This window comes from Marmota flaviventris, chromosome X, assembly GCF_047511675.1.
Source record: "Marmota flaviventris isolate mMarFla1 chromosome X, mMarFla1.hap1, whole genome shotgun sequence".
NCBI lineage: Eukaryota > Metazoa > Chordata > Mammalia > Rodentia > Sciuridae > Marmota > Marmota flaviventris.
The window spans coordinates 40,190,493-40,203,662 of NC_092518.1; the positions used below are offsets into that span (position 1 = coordinate 40,190,493).

General features: G+C 40.8%; 1 pseudogene; it reads right to left on the reverse strand.

The window, feature by feature from the left end:
* Nucleotides 1-1,181: 1,181 nt before the first annotated feature.
* LOC114086185 (bone morphogenetic protein 15-like) lies at nucleotides 1,182-7,609 on the reverse strand (annotated as a pseudogene).
* Between the last annotated feature and the right edge of the window lie 5,561 nt (nucleotides 7,610-13,170).

Consider the following 13,170-nt stretch of genomic DNA (forward strand, 5'->3'; position numbering starts at 1 on the left):
AAGGAACAATTCCTTAAAGGGAAGAAGGACATTTATGTATGTATAGACTTGCAGGATATTCACTTGCAGCATATTTAGTCTAGCTAGAACTGTTGAGAAGGAATTGGTAGAAATGAGTTAATTTTGGGGCTGGGGTTCTGGCTCAGTAGTAGAGTGCTTGTCTAGCATGCTTGAGGCGCTGAGTTCCATCCTCAGCACCACATAAATGTAAAATAAAGATATTGTGTCCACTTAAAAAAACTATAAAATAAATATTTTAAAAATGAGTTAATTTATGATGGATAAGAAAGACAGGGATTAACATTTGCAAACACATGTACCCACCCTTAATCAATCCCATCCCACTGAGAATGGTACTAACTTATCAAGAAAGAGTTGGACAGAGGGAAAGACTTACCAGGCTTCCGCAACAGGGCTTAAAATATCTCTGTCATCCTAATCAGCAATGACAGCTCTTCTCCTCTTTACCACAAATGCTGGTGGTGTTGAAGCAATTGCCATCTGGGACAACTCCATGTTGATGCTTCCCTGTGGGCCTTTTCCAAGATGCAGAGGCTGAGAGGAAAAGCCCTACACGTTTACATGAAGATTCCTATAAAGGTGGTTACCTACAAAGTTCTCTAGTCCAAGAATTAGAAGGTGGAAAGAGCATAGAGGCAGGCAGTCTGGATAGGAGACATTCATTTCCAGGAGACAGGAGGTGAGGAAGAGGGTACAAAAATCTCAGGCTACTAATACCACTCCAAATCCTCCAGAGCCTTAGAAGCTGAACACTAGCAAAAGTCCACCTTTCCCAGGCTTTGGTGGGATACTTTACAAAGTTCTACCAGCTTGGGCCAGTGACTTGAAAACGTCACAATAAAAAAGACAAAATAGAACATCTCCAAAGGACCATCTTACTCAGTAAGGGCTCTGACTAGTGGTCAAATTGTACTGGTCAAATTGTACTGACCAATAGTAGTGGTCAGATTTGTTCTAGTGATCAAATTTGACTAGGTCAAATTGGTATCAGCACGGTTATTATCAATGGAATAGATTACAAATGGGGGAAGAAACTAAAGAAACAATACTTAGGTCAAGGGATAGGACCTATAGATTTAAGATCACGTACATCTTTCACACTGATATTTTCAACCATTCTACATTTACATGGGCAGCCCGAGCTAGCTGTTCCTTCATTATTATCTACATGTGCAAGACTGAGCAATCATATCCTCAAACTCCTTATACAGAATATTCCCAGTTTCCTCAATCAGAAGGACACGCATGGGAATATATTTATAAGGCACACAGGAGGGCCGAGGGACATTCTTGTCCAGCAGCTCACTGACAATGTTTTGAATGATGGCGTGATTGGGGGAATTGAGACCATAGAGTAGCACCCGAGGACAGGATCCCTTACAGTAGTTTGGGGTATGGTGACGAGGAGCAATGATCCAATGGTCCCAGCCCCGCTGCTGGAAGCTGACTTTGAAAGGACAAAGGGAACACTGATTATTGGCAGACTGATTATTTGCAGACCCATAATGTTCCTGGGAAGAGTCAGAAACCCTCGACAGGATGCTGCCTGCCTGCCGGACCCTCCACAAAAGAGAAGATTCCCTTGCCAAAAATTCCTCCAGCCCACTGGGAAGTTTAGACTTCTGGCCACTTTTATGATTGTCATTGAAATACAGTAGCACAAAGGCAGTGTCCAAAGGTGAAATGTCATTCCATTGGATCCCAGGAACCTGGCTACCTTTTTGCTGCTTACACATGGAGTCTTAGGACCCTGTGGCTCTTGTGATTCCAGAGTGTCTGCTGAATGTGTTGTGTGATGTCCATCTCTGTCCAGGCTTTAGACATCAGAGAAGGCTTTGAGGAATTTCCTCCTGAAGGAAAGTCTTTGTTTGGGCTTTTCGAGGCCCAGGGCTCCACATGGTGGGAGATGATAGTGAGCTAAGTGGAGTTGCTGACGATAAACCATAGTGGCTCTGAACAGTTGGTACACTTCATGCTTTGGTGTGAGAGGCAAATCTAGGGTTTGCCTATGGCAGAGACCTGCACACATAAGACAGAACAGGGTCAGGGGATTCGTGTCTTGCCTGAATACAGAGTCTGAAAATCCTTCACAAAACTGTTCAAGAGAAACACAGCTGTAATCAGCCCTGAAATTAACTCAAGGTAATAATATCTATCATTTGTTGAACACTTATGAATGTACGAGATGCTTTATATTTATAAACTCTTGAATCCTCAATAGTCTTATGAGATACTTATTATCTCATTTTGCAGACAAGGAAATTGAGGCTCGAGAAGCTATGTCAAAGGACACACACCTGTGCTGCTTATGTGGCTCAGTGGTAGAGTGCTCACCTAGCATGTGCGAGGCCCTGGGTTCGATCCTTAGCACCACATAAAAATAAATAAATAAAATAAAGATATTGTTAAAAAAGAAAAAAGAACACACACCCAAGTGCTGGATGTATCTCAGTGGGAGAGCACTTTTGCCTAGCATATGTAAGGCCCTAGGTTCAATCCCAGCCCCACAGAATCCAAACCATAAAGTACACATAGCCAGTATGTGGTAAAGTTAAAATTTGAACTCAAGTCTGTTTCCATTAAGAAAAAAATTATACCAGTGGTGAAGAAGTTGGTCAGGGAAGGGAGGAGATAAGGGAAAAGGAAGTACTGTGAATGAAATTGATAAAATTATGTTATGTCCATGTAAAATATGCCATGATGAATCTATTATGTATAATTATAATGTAGCAATAAAAATTTAAAAGAAAACACTAAAAAAAGAAATTTTGTCTCACTTCTGGATCACTTTACACTTCTAGACTGAGGGGGAAAACTCAAGCATACAAGAGTTTAGAAGATCAATTATATTACTGACTACTAAAGGTGACTAAAGACATGTTGAAGCATACATGGATTAGGGTCCTTATTTCAGAGAGAACATGTGGCCTTTGGTTTCTTGGTATTGGCTCTGATTTGTGGATGCTAACCCACAGGGAGGTTGGCGAGGGGACAATAGAAATCCAATGGATTAGACAAAGGGGGAGGAAGGGAAGGAGAGGAATAGGAGAGACAGTAGAAAGTTGGTCATAACTGTCCTAGCCTTGTATTTGTACACATGACCAGGAAAACTCCACATCATGTGCAACCACAAGAGTGGGAACCCAAATAGAATAAGTTGTACTTCATGTATGTATATTCTGCCAAAACATAGTCTACTGTCATGTATAACTGTAAATAATAAAAACGTTTAAAATATTTTAAAAAGAGTCCTTATTTTATATCACTATACAGATGCAGGTTTGGGGCAACAATTCGATATTGGGTGCTATTTTGTCATTGTTTTAAATCCAAGACCTAGGCACCACAAAATAATTATATCACTAGTGGGGACACCTATTTTTGCCATTTCTGTCTTTCAACAACTTCAAGAATTCCTTCTTGGGCTGAGGCTGTAGCTCAGTGGTAGAGCACTCACCTAGCATGTGTGAGGCACTGGGTTCAATCCTCAGCACCACATGAAAATAAACAAATAAAATAAAGGCATTCTGTCCATCTACAACTTCAAAAAAAATTCCTTCTTAAGTATCCTTTGGCCATTTCTCTAACTCCCCAATTCTCTAACTCCCCATTTCTCTAACTCCCTTTTCCATTCCTTTCTAGAAATGGCTCTCCATTTGCCCCATTCATTTTACCAACACTTCTCTAAATACCATCTCAACAAGGCCTTGATCACCAATATTTTGTTTGCTGGAAAGTCTATTAAAAACCACATGCCCCTTAGCAATTGAGAGATTTAATCTAAACTGTTGTGCTGACACCCAGTGGCCAAAGGGTAGGAAGGCTGGGCCTGCAGAGTTCCCAACTTGTGCTCCCCCTCCTGGTAAAGGTCAAGAGCAAAGACTACAAAACCAGACATCTCAGGAAAAGGTTTTCTCTCTCCTTTACAAACATCTGAGTAAGTATTTCCACTTTAATTTATATATTATTCATGTAACCTTCCTCCTCCACTGAATCCACAAGTCTGGGGTTGTAATAGTGCTGGGGATTTAACATAACTCTTTAATATTTTGATGTTCCAGAATACTTTTAAAAGTTTGGATTCTAACTCATGCTTAACACACCCTCAGGATTGGGGCACTCACTAGCCATCATTCACACAGGCCCAAGCCAGGCTGTATTTGCTTTCTTAAGTTATTCCACACTCCCATCTTACAATAATCTTTCCAGGAGGCCCACCCATACACCTGCTCCACCCTGCCTGAAAAGGGACCCAACCCAAACTCTAGCAGGCTGTCTAGTGAGGAACTGCCCTTTCCTTTCAGACCTTGACCTCACTAGTTTCCTGAAGCAGGGTGGGGTTGCTGAGGCTCAGAGCCAGGAAGGGTCTGCTCAGACCTTTTCAGGGAAAGGAATGACTCATACATCCTGTGTGACTGAACCTGTCATCTGCTTCTGGATCCTTTCCAGAGTCCCTAAGATCCCAGTATGCTTCCTAGTCGGCCCAGGATATGTGCCTAATTGTAGGCATCCTCCTTTCCAGCCTCATGTCATCAGTGCAAACTTGATTTGGTCTGCTTTGTGCTGCAGTTAGAAATGGAATCTGGGGCCCTCCTCAGGGCCTCCGACCCCACCTCTCACCAGCCTCATATCCTGCCATTCCCTGCAGAGCTCTCTAGACTCAGCCACAAATAGGACATTCTTCCCTCTAGGCCTTTGCACACGCTGTTCCTTAAACCTAAGTCAGGTGTCTCTCCACTCCTCTCATGTCTCCCTTCTTCACAGGCCTCAGCTCAAATTTACCTCTTCAAAAGTACCTTCACATAACCCCATGGAAAGAGATGACTTCGTTGCTATTCTATCATAACCTATTTCATCATTTGACAGCATTTGCCACAATTTGCAACTTAACTGTTTGCACGTTTATCTCCCCACCACAGCACATGCTCCAAGTCAGTAGCTTTGCCTGTCTTAATCACATTTGCATGCTCAGACCTCAGTAGTTGCTTAATAAAATATTTGTTGAATGAATTTCCTCCCACACCAAGTTATGTTCTCTTTCCTAAATCAGGATGAACTTCTCTGCCAATATAATCTTCTCCTTATTCCTCCTTTCCCAAGTTCCAGCTTAAATATTACCTTCTCAATGAGGCCCTCCAACATTATCTCTGCTTCCCTTTCCCTGCTCCAAACAGTGAGCTATTTGTGTGTGTGTGTGTGTGGTGCTGGGGATTGAACCCAGGCATTGTGCATATGAGGCAAGCACTCTAACAACTATGATATATCCCCAGGCCTGATCCATTTCTTCTCTTCTAAGCACTTGTAACATTATGTGATTATTTATATACCCATTCTATTGTATCAGAACCCCCTAGAAATCAGGAAAGTAGTTATTTGCCTGCATATACTCAATGCAGATATAGTGCCTAGTGCTCAGTTAAAATCTGTTGGGAATTCAGCACAGCATGGTGATTAAAAGCACAGGCTCTGGGGCTTGAGATCCTAGGTTTGACCTCTGACTAACAATTACTAGCTGTGTAACATCAGTGAAGTTACTGAGCCTCAGTTTCTTCATCTATAAAATGTTTATGTTAATAAGTACCAACCTCATCTGGTAATGGCAAGGATTAAGGGTGATAGTTTTGTACAGCATCTTCTGCAATGCCTGACACACAAAAAGCCCATGGTAAGAGATAGCTAGGAGAGTATTGGTTGTTTTACTTGGAAGGAGAGTGTGAATTCTGTCCATTGTCATTGGAGACTAGTGAAAAACCCCAGGTTAATCTCATCAGGTTCTCAAGAGTTCCTTGAAGTTGATGGCTGCCTACATTCCCTGGAGAACCCTGCACACCGGCTGCTGTCCTGAAAGAGTGTCTAATGCAGATGTTTAAAGCAGAATTGAGCATGATGGGAACAAAGAAAATCATAAAGCATATTTGGTGCCAAAATCTCAAAGTAGCACCATGGCCAAAATAGGAGAAATTCCTGGCAGGTTGGGATACTGCATTTAAAGATTTAAAAAGTTATAGACAGATTTTAGGATCAGACTTGAGCTCAAATTTTGTCTATGCCACTCACCGTGTGACATTTGCCAGTTGCTTTCTCTCTTCATGCCATAGTTCTCTTCTCTCTAAAATTGTCAATTGCCCCAGAACTACAAGGGGTACTGGCTGTCATTAATTAAATACTGTCACAGATGCTCTCATATCCTCAGGTGTTAGCTTTTCTCATCCTTTCTGAGGGCTTATAAGTCTCCCCAACACAGCATCCTGTACTATTTGCCTCTAAGAGCAAACCACCACATAAACAGCCCTCCACAAAAATGCAGCTCAATTACAGTCTTCAGAGACAACAAGCAATAAGATTATTATGAAGGAAAGTGGCTAACACATTACTCAGTTGTTGTGGGGAATGGAAAAGATTTTTCAGAAGGCCCCAAGCTAATCTGTTCTTAAGCTGGGGCCCTAAAGGAAAATAGGCTTGGAGCCAGCTTTCCTGAGCTTGCCGTCCTTTCAAAACCAGGGCAGGTGGTACATATCTGGAATCCCAGTGACTCAAGAGGCAGAGGCAGGAGGATCACAAGTTTGAGGCCTGCCCCAGCTACTCAGCAAGATCCTCAGCAAATTAGTGAATCCCTTTCTCAAAATGTTAAAAATCAGCCAGGTGTGGTAGTGCATGCCTGTCATTGCAGCAGCTCCAGAGCCTGGGGCTGGAGGACTGCAAGTTCAAAGCCAGTTCCAGCAACTTCAAGGCCCTAAGCAACTCAGTGAGACCCTGTCTCTAAATAAAGTATGAAAAAGGGCTGTGGTTAAACACCCCTAGGATCAATCTCCAGCACCAAAAAATTAATTAATTAATTTAAAAAATCAATAAAAAAGGGCTGGGGATAGGCATGGTGGTACATGCCTGTAAACCCAGCAGTTAGGGAGGCTGAGGCAGGAGGATTGAAAGTTCAAAGCCAGCAATGGCAAGTTGCTAAGCAACTCATTGAGACCCTGTCTCTAAATAAAATACAAAATAGGGCTGGGGATGTGGCTCAGTGGTTGAGTGCCCCCAAGTTCAATTCCTGGTACACCCCATCCCCCCAAAAGTGCTGGAGACTGATTTGGTTGTAGAGCACCCTGGGGTTTAATGTCAAGCACAAAAAAAAAAAAAAAAAAAAGAAAGAAAGAAAGAAAAAGAAACGAAGCCATGCTATGTGCACCAGGCAATGAGGCCTGACAGTAAACCCACAGATTCCTTGTTCTCTACAGTCTTCTACCCTTCTCCCAACTCTAGGGTGGAATAGGGACATGAGGATTCACCTCTTCTAGGCCTCACCAGCCTCACCATGGTGGCTCCGATGGTGCGATCTTCCTAGGATGTCCATGGGGGTCAGCTGAACACTGGTCCAACTCCAGCATGTACTGTAGCCGATGCCCTTGGAGCTGTGGCTCCCTCTGCTGCTTGCCTGCTGCTTCTTCTATCAGCTCCTGAAACATGGCAAGGTAGGGGTTTCCGTGGGCAGGGGGGTGACAGAGGGATGGTCTCCCTTTTCCATGTGGACCCCATGCTCCATTGAAAGCACCAGTCCCCAAAGAATTATTCTAAGAGTGCAGGGGAGGGCCATCTTGAAAGGCTTGGTGTTCAGCCAAGAGTTCCAGACCAAGCCCAAAGGGTGTCACTCTGAACCCTTCGTTTCATGCAAGGAACCACAACCAGGCTCCAGGACCAAGGATGGGACAAGGAATGAAAGAAAGGCAGGCCCTATATTGCTTCCCAAGATGACCTCCTAGGCCAAACTTGACCTAACTTGACCTCTCTCCTAACTTGACCTCTCAGCATCAAAATGAGCAGAAAGAGGAGGTGGGGCAAGGCAGCAGGCCCGTCCCACTCTCTTTTTAAGAGACCAAATTCAAGGAGCAGGACCGCCTCCCTCACCCATCCAGAAGGAGGAAGAAAGGAGAAGGGACCTGCTCTGCCTCACAGCTGTCATAAAGGCCATCCCTCAATCAGACCTTAAAGGGCCAGAGTCCTCCTGCTTCCACCCCACTCCCATGCCTCTAAAGGCAGCATTTCCCAAATGTGCCCTCTGCTGACTCAAAGAGAAAATATCTGAGATGACTGTTAAGAATGCAGACTCCTGGGCTGGGGATGTGGCTCAAGTGGTAGCACGCTAGCCTGGCATGCGTGTGGCCCGGGTTCGATCCTCAGCACCACATACAAAACAAAGATGTTGTGTCCGCCGAAAAACTGAAAAATAAATATTAAAAAAAATTCTAAAAAATAAATAAATAAAAAAAAAAGAATGCAGACTCCTGGGTCCAGACTCAAATGTGGACACTCTAGCGGGAGTAGGTTGAGTGAGTTTTTCTGTGGATTTTCTAAGGCTACTCTGATGTGGAAATCACTGTGAGTATGGCTGCTGGGGCTTAAAGAAGATGACTTCCCAGGGTTCTCAATCCTGACTGTAAACTGGAATCACCAGGGGAGCTTCAACTATTCTGGATGCTTGGTATCATCCCTGCCATCCTGACATAATGGGTCCAAGGTGTTACCGGTAATTTTGGATTGTTTTCCAAATTTGCAGGTGATTTGAGAACTCCAACTTCGAATTTTCTGGTTTACCATGAGAAGTGTTGAATGGGCTTCTTCATAGAAACCTGAGGGAGTGAAAGATGAATCTGTGGGAGTTCTTCTACTCTAACCACTTTAATAGGATCCTCCATGGCTGGGCCTGTGGTTAAGGCTGCCCCAGGCCAAGATTCTGCAGATAGATGGTAGGTGTAGACTTGACATTGCCCAAGTTTGTTGGTGCTTTGGAGAGAAGGTAGAATGGGAGATCAAGACTGAGTTTTAAGAGATGATGAGTCTGGCCTGATTTGTTGGAGGCCTTTACCTCCTAACAAGAATATCTATGGACAGGCAACATGATTATGGAACAGCATAGACTTTGGTTTAGAGATTTTTGTATTTTTTGTGATGGTGGAAGTCGGGTGGTCATTTGTTGTTGTTTTGGTACTGGGCATGAACCCGGGGCGCTTAACCACTGAGCCACATCCCCAGCCCTTTTTGATATTTTATTTTGAGACAGGGCCTCACTAAGTTACTGAGGCTGGATCTAAACTTAAGATCCTCCTACCTCAGCCTACTGGGCCACTGGGATTACAGGCATGTGCCACCAGGCATGGAGGTTTTGTTTTGTTTTTACAGACCAGAGGTCTTATTTTTTTACACCTATTATGCCATGCTTCATAGGGAATAGGTTCCAGAAGTTCAGTCTCTTTCCATTATTTCTCCCAAAGTGTGCTGCTCTGGTGGAGCATGCTGGCATTTCAGTTAAACTCGGGTACTTTTTGTCTTCCTTGTTTTCCTTATCATTTTCCTTGATGCCTTTCAGGAAGGTATCTTGGCTTTTAGGTGTGCTCAATACATACATTAATTCTCTGGCAAAAATCTTGCCCTTGTTTGTTTGTAGCAATGCCAACAGCATTCTGGGTAACATTATAGACTTCCAGTTCTGTCTTGGTAACATTTGTGGGGCATCCCTTTTTAAACAGCACCAATTCTATTGATGTTATATATCACCTTTATTTTAGAGTCACATGTTTGTGGCTAAAGGAACAAGTCTGCATTGGTGGGGAGTTGGTACCAGGGATTGAACTCAGGGGCACTAAACCACTGAGCCACATCACCAGCCCTATTTTGTATTTTATTTAGAGACAGGGTCTCACTGAATTGCTTAGCACCTCGCTGTTACTGAGGATGGCTTTGAACTTGTGATCATCCTGCCTCAGCCTCCTGAGCAGCTGGCATTAAGGCATGCACCACCACACCTGGCAATTCTGTATTTTCTAAAGGTCTAGAGAATACACATCCATTAGGTGCCTCTCCTCTTTCCCTATGCATTTGTCATTTTGGTGTATTATTGCAAGATGGCAGTTCTGGCATCCCTGTCTTGTTCCAGTTTTTAGAGGGAATACTCTCAATTATTCTCCATTTAGAATGATGTTGGCCTGGGAATTAGCATAGATAGCTTTTACAATGTTGAGATATGTTCCTGTTATCCCTAGTTTTTCTAGTGTTCTGAACATGAAGGGGTGCTGTATTTTGTCGAAAGCTTTTTCTGCATCTATTGAGATGATCATATGTTTCTTATCTTTAAGCCCATTGATGTGATGAATTATATTTATTGATTTCTGTATGTTGAACCAACCTTGCATTCCTGGGATGAACCCCACTTAATTGTGTTGCATGATCTTTTTGATATGTTTTTGTATTTGACTTGCCAGAATTTTATTGAGAATTTTTGCATCTATGTTCATTAGAGATATTGGTCTGAAGTTTTCTTTATTTGATGGTTTTGGAATCAGGGTGATATTGGCCTCATAGGATGAGTTTAGAAGTGCTCCCTCTTTTTCTTTTTCCTGAAGTAAATTGAAGATTATTGGTATTAGTTCTTCTTTAATGGTCTTGTAGAACTCATCCAGTCCTGGGCTTTTCTTGGTAGGATCTGATGGTGTCTTCTATTTCTTTTCTTGAAATTGATCTGTTTAAATTATGTATATCATTGTGATTCAATTTGGGCAAATCATATGACTCTAGAAATTTGTCAATGTCTTTGATGTTTTCTATTTTATTGGAGTACAAGTTTTCAAATTAATTGCTAATTATCTTCTGTATTTTTGTAGTGTCCGTTGTGATATTTCCTTTTTCATCACGTATGTTAGTAATTTGAGTTTTCTCTCTCCTTCTCTTCATTAGCGTGGCTAAAGGTTTGTCAATTTTATTTATTTTTTCAAAGAACCAACTTTTTGTTTTGTCAATTTTTTAAAATTATTTATTTTGTTTCAGTTTCATTGATTTCAGCTCTGATTGTAATTATTTCCTGTCTTCTACTGCTTTTGTTTCTGATTTGTTCTTTTTTTCCCTAGGGCTTTGAGATGTAACATTAAGTCATTTATTTGTTGACCTTTTCTTCTTTTAAGGAATAAACTCCATGCAATGAACTTTCCTCTTAGTACTGCTTTCATAGTGTCCCAGAGACTTTGATACATTGTATCTGTGTTCTCATTCACCTCTAAGAATTTTTAATCACCTCCTTGATGTCTTTTGCAACCCATTGTTAATTCACTAGAGTATTATTTAGTCTCCAGGTGTTGGAAGAGCTTTTATTTTTTATTTTATCATTGATTTCTAATTTCAATCCATATCACCTGGTAGAATGCAGGGTAGTATCTCTACTTTTTATATTTGCTAAGAGTTGCTTTGTGGCATAATATATGATGTATTTTAGAGAAGGATCCATGTGGTGCTGAGAAGAAAGTGTATTCATTCATTGAAGAATGAAATACTTTATATATGTCAATTAAGTCTAAGTTATTGATTGTACTATTGAGCTCTATAGTTTCTTTTTTTAGATTTTGTTTGGAAGATCTATCCAGTGATGAAAGAGGTGTGTTAAAGTCACCCAGAATTATCGTGTTGTCATCTATTTGACTCTTGAACTTGAGAAGAGTTTGTTTGATGAATGTAGATGCTTCATTGTTTGGGGAATATGAATTTATTATTGTTATGTCTTGTTGATGAATGATTCCTGTAAGCAGTATGAAATATCCTTCTTTATCCCTTTTGATTAACTTTGGTTTGAAGTCTACTTTATTTGATATGACGAGGGAAACCCCTGCTTGCTTCCACAGTCCATGTGAGTGGTATGATTTTTCCCAATCTTTCACCTTCAGTGTGTGGATGTTCTTCCCTATGAGAGGAGTCTCTTGGAGATAGCGTATTGTTGGTTTTTTTTTAAAAAATCCAATCTGCCAGTGTATGTGTTTTGATTGATGAGTTTAGGCCATTAACATTCAGGGTTATTATTGAGACATGATTTGTATTCCCAGCCATTTTTGTTTATTTTTTGGTATTTAACTTGACTTGGTTTCTCCTTTAATTAGCTTTTCCTTTAGTCTAATACCTCCCTCTGCTGATTTTCATTATTGTTTTTCAATTCCTCTTCATGGGATATTTTGCCGAGGATGTTCTGTAGTGCAAGCTTTTGAGTTGTAAATCTTTTAACTTTTGTTTATCATGGAAGGCTTTTATTTCATCATCAAATCTAAAGCTTAATTTCGCTGGATATAAGATTCTTGATTGGCATCAATTTTCTTTCAGAGCTTGATATATGTTGTTGCAGGATGTTCTAGATTTCAGAGTCTGGGTTGAAAAATATGCACATAATCTAATTGTTTTCCCCCATATGTAATCTGATTCCTTTCTGTCATGGCTTTTAATATTTTCTCCTTATTCTGTATATTAGGCATTTTCATTATAATGTGATGTGGTGTGGATCTGTTGTAATTTTGTACATTTGTTGTCCTGTAAGCCTCTTGAATTTGGTTTTCCAATTTATTCTTCATGTTTGGAAAATTTTCTAATATTATTTCACTGAATAGATTGCTCATTCCTTTGGTTTGGGACTCTATGCCTTCCTTTATACCAATAACTCTTAAATTTGGTCTTTTTATGCTATCCCATATTTCTTGAATGTTCTGTTCATGGTTTCACACCATTTACACTGTGTGGTCTATGTTCTTTTCAAGATTAAATACTTTGTCTTCATTGTCTGAGGTCTTGTCTTTCAAGTGGTCTAATCTGTTGGGGATGCTTTCAACTGAGCTTTTAATTTGGTTTATTATTTCTTTCATTTCAAGGATTTCTTTTTTTTTTTTAGAACCTCTATCTCCCTATTTTGCTTCCTGTATTTATTTATGTATCTCTTTGTCAAAATGATCTCTTGCTGTGTGTATTTGCTCTCTTATATCATCTTTAATTCACAGAACATTTTAATTATGAACATCCTGAACTCGTTCTCTGTCATTTCTTCTGCTGTGCTGGCCACGGATTCTAATAATGTGGTATCTTGATTTGTTTGGGCACTTTCTTCCCTTGTCTTTTTATATTGCTTGTGTGTCTTCCCTGCTAGCACTGTGGATCTGAGATGTTACTGTTTTTACCCTATAGGCTTATAGTGCCCCTGAAGAGTTTCAATACCTCTCCTTTGAGGTGAAGGACAATGTTAACAGATTACAATATAAACAATAAACACCTTAAAAACAAACGTTTGCTATTAAGACTTTTACAGTTTGGTCACAACGTACAGAAATGGTGAATTCAATTAGTATCTGCAATATACTC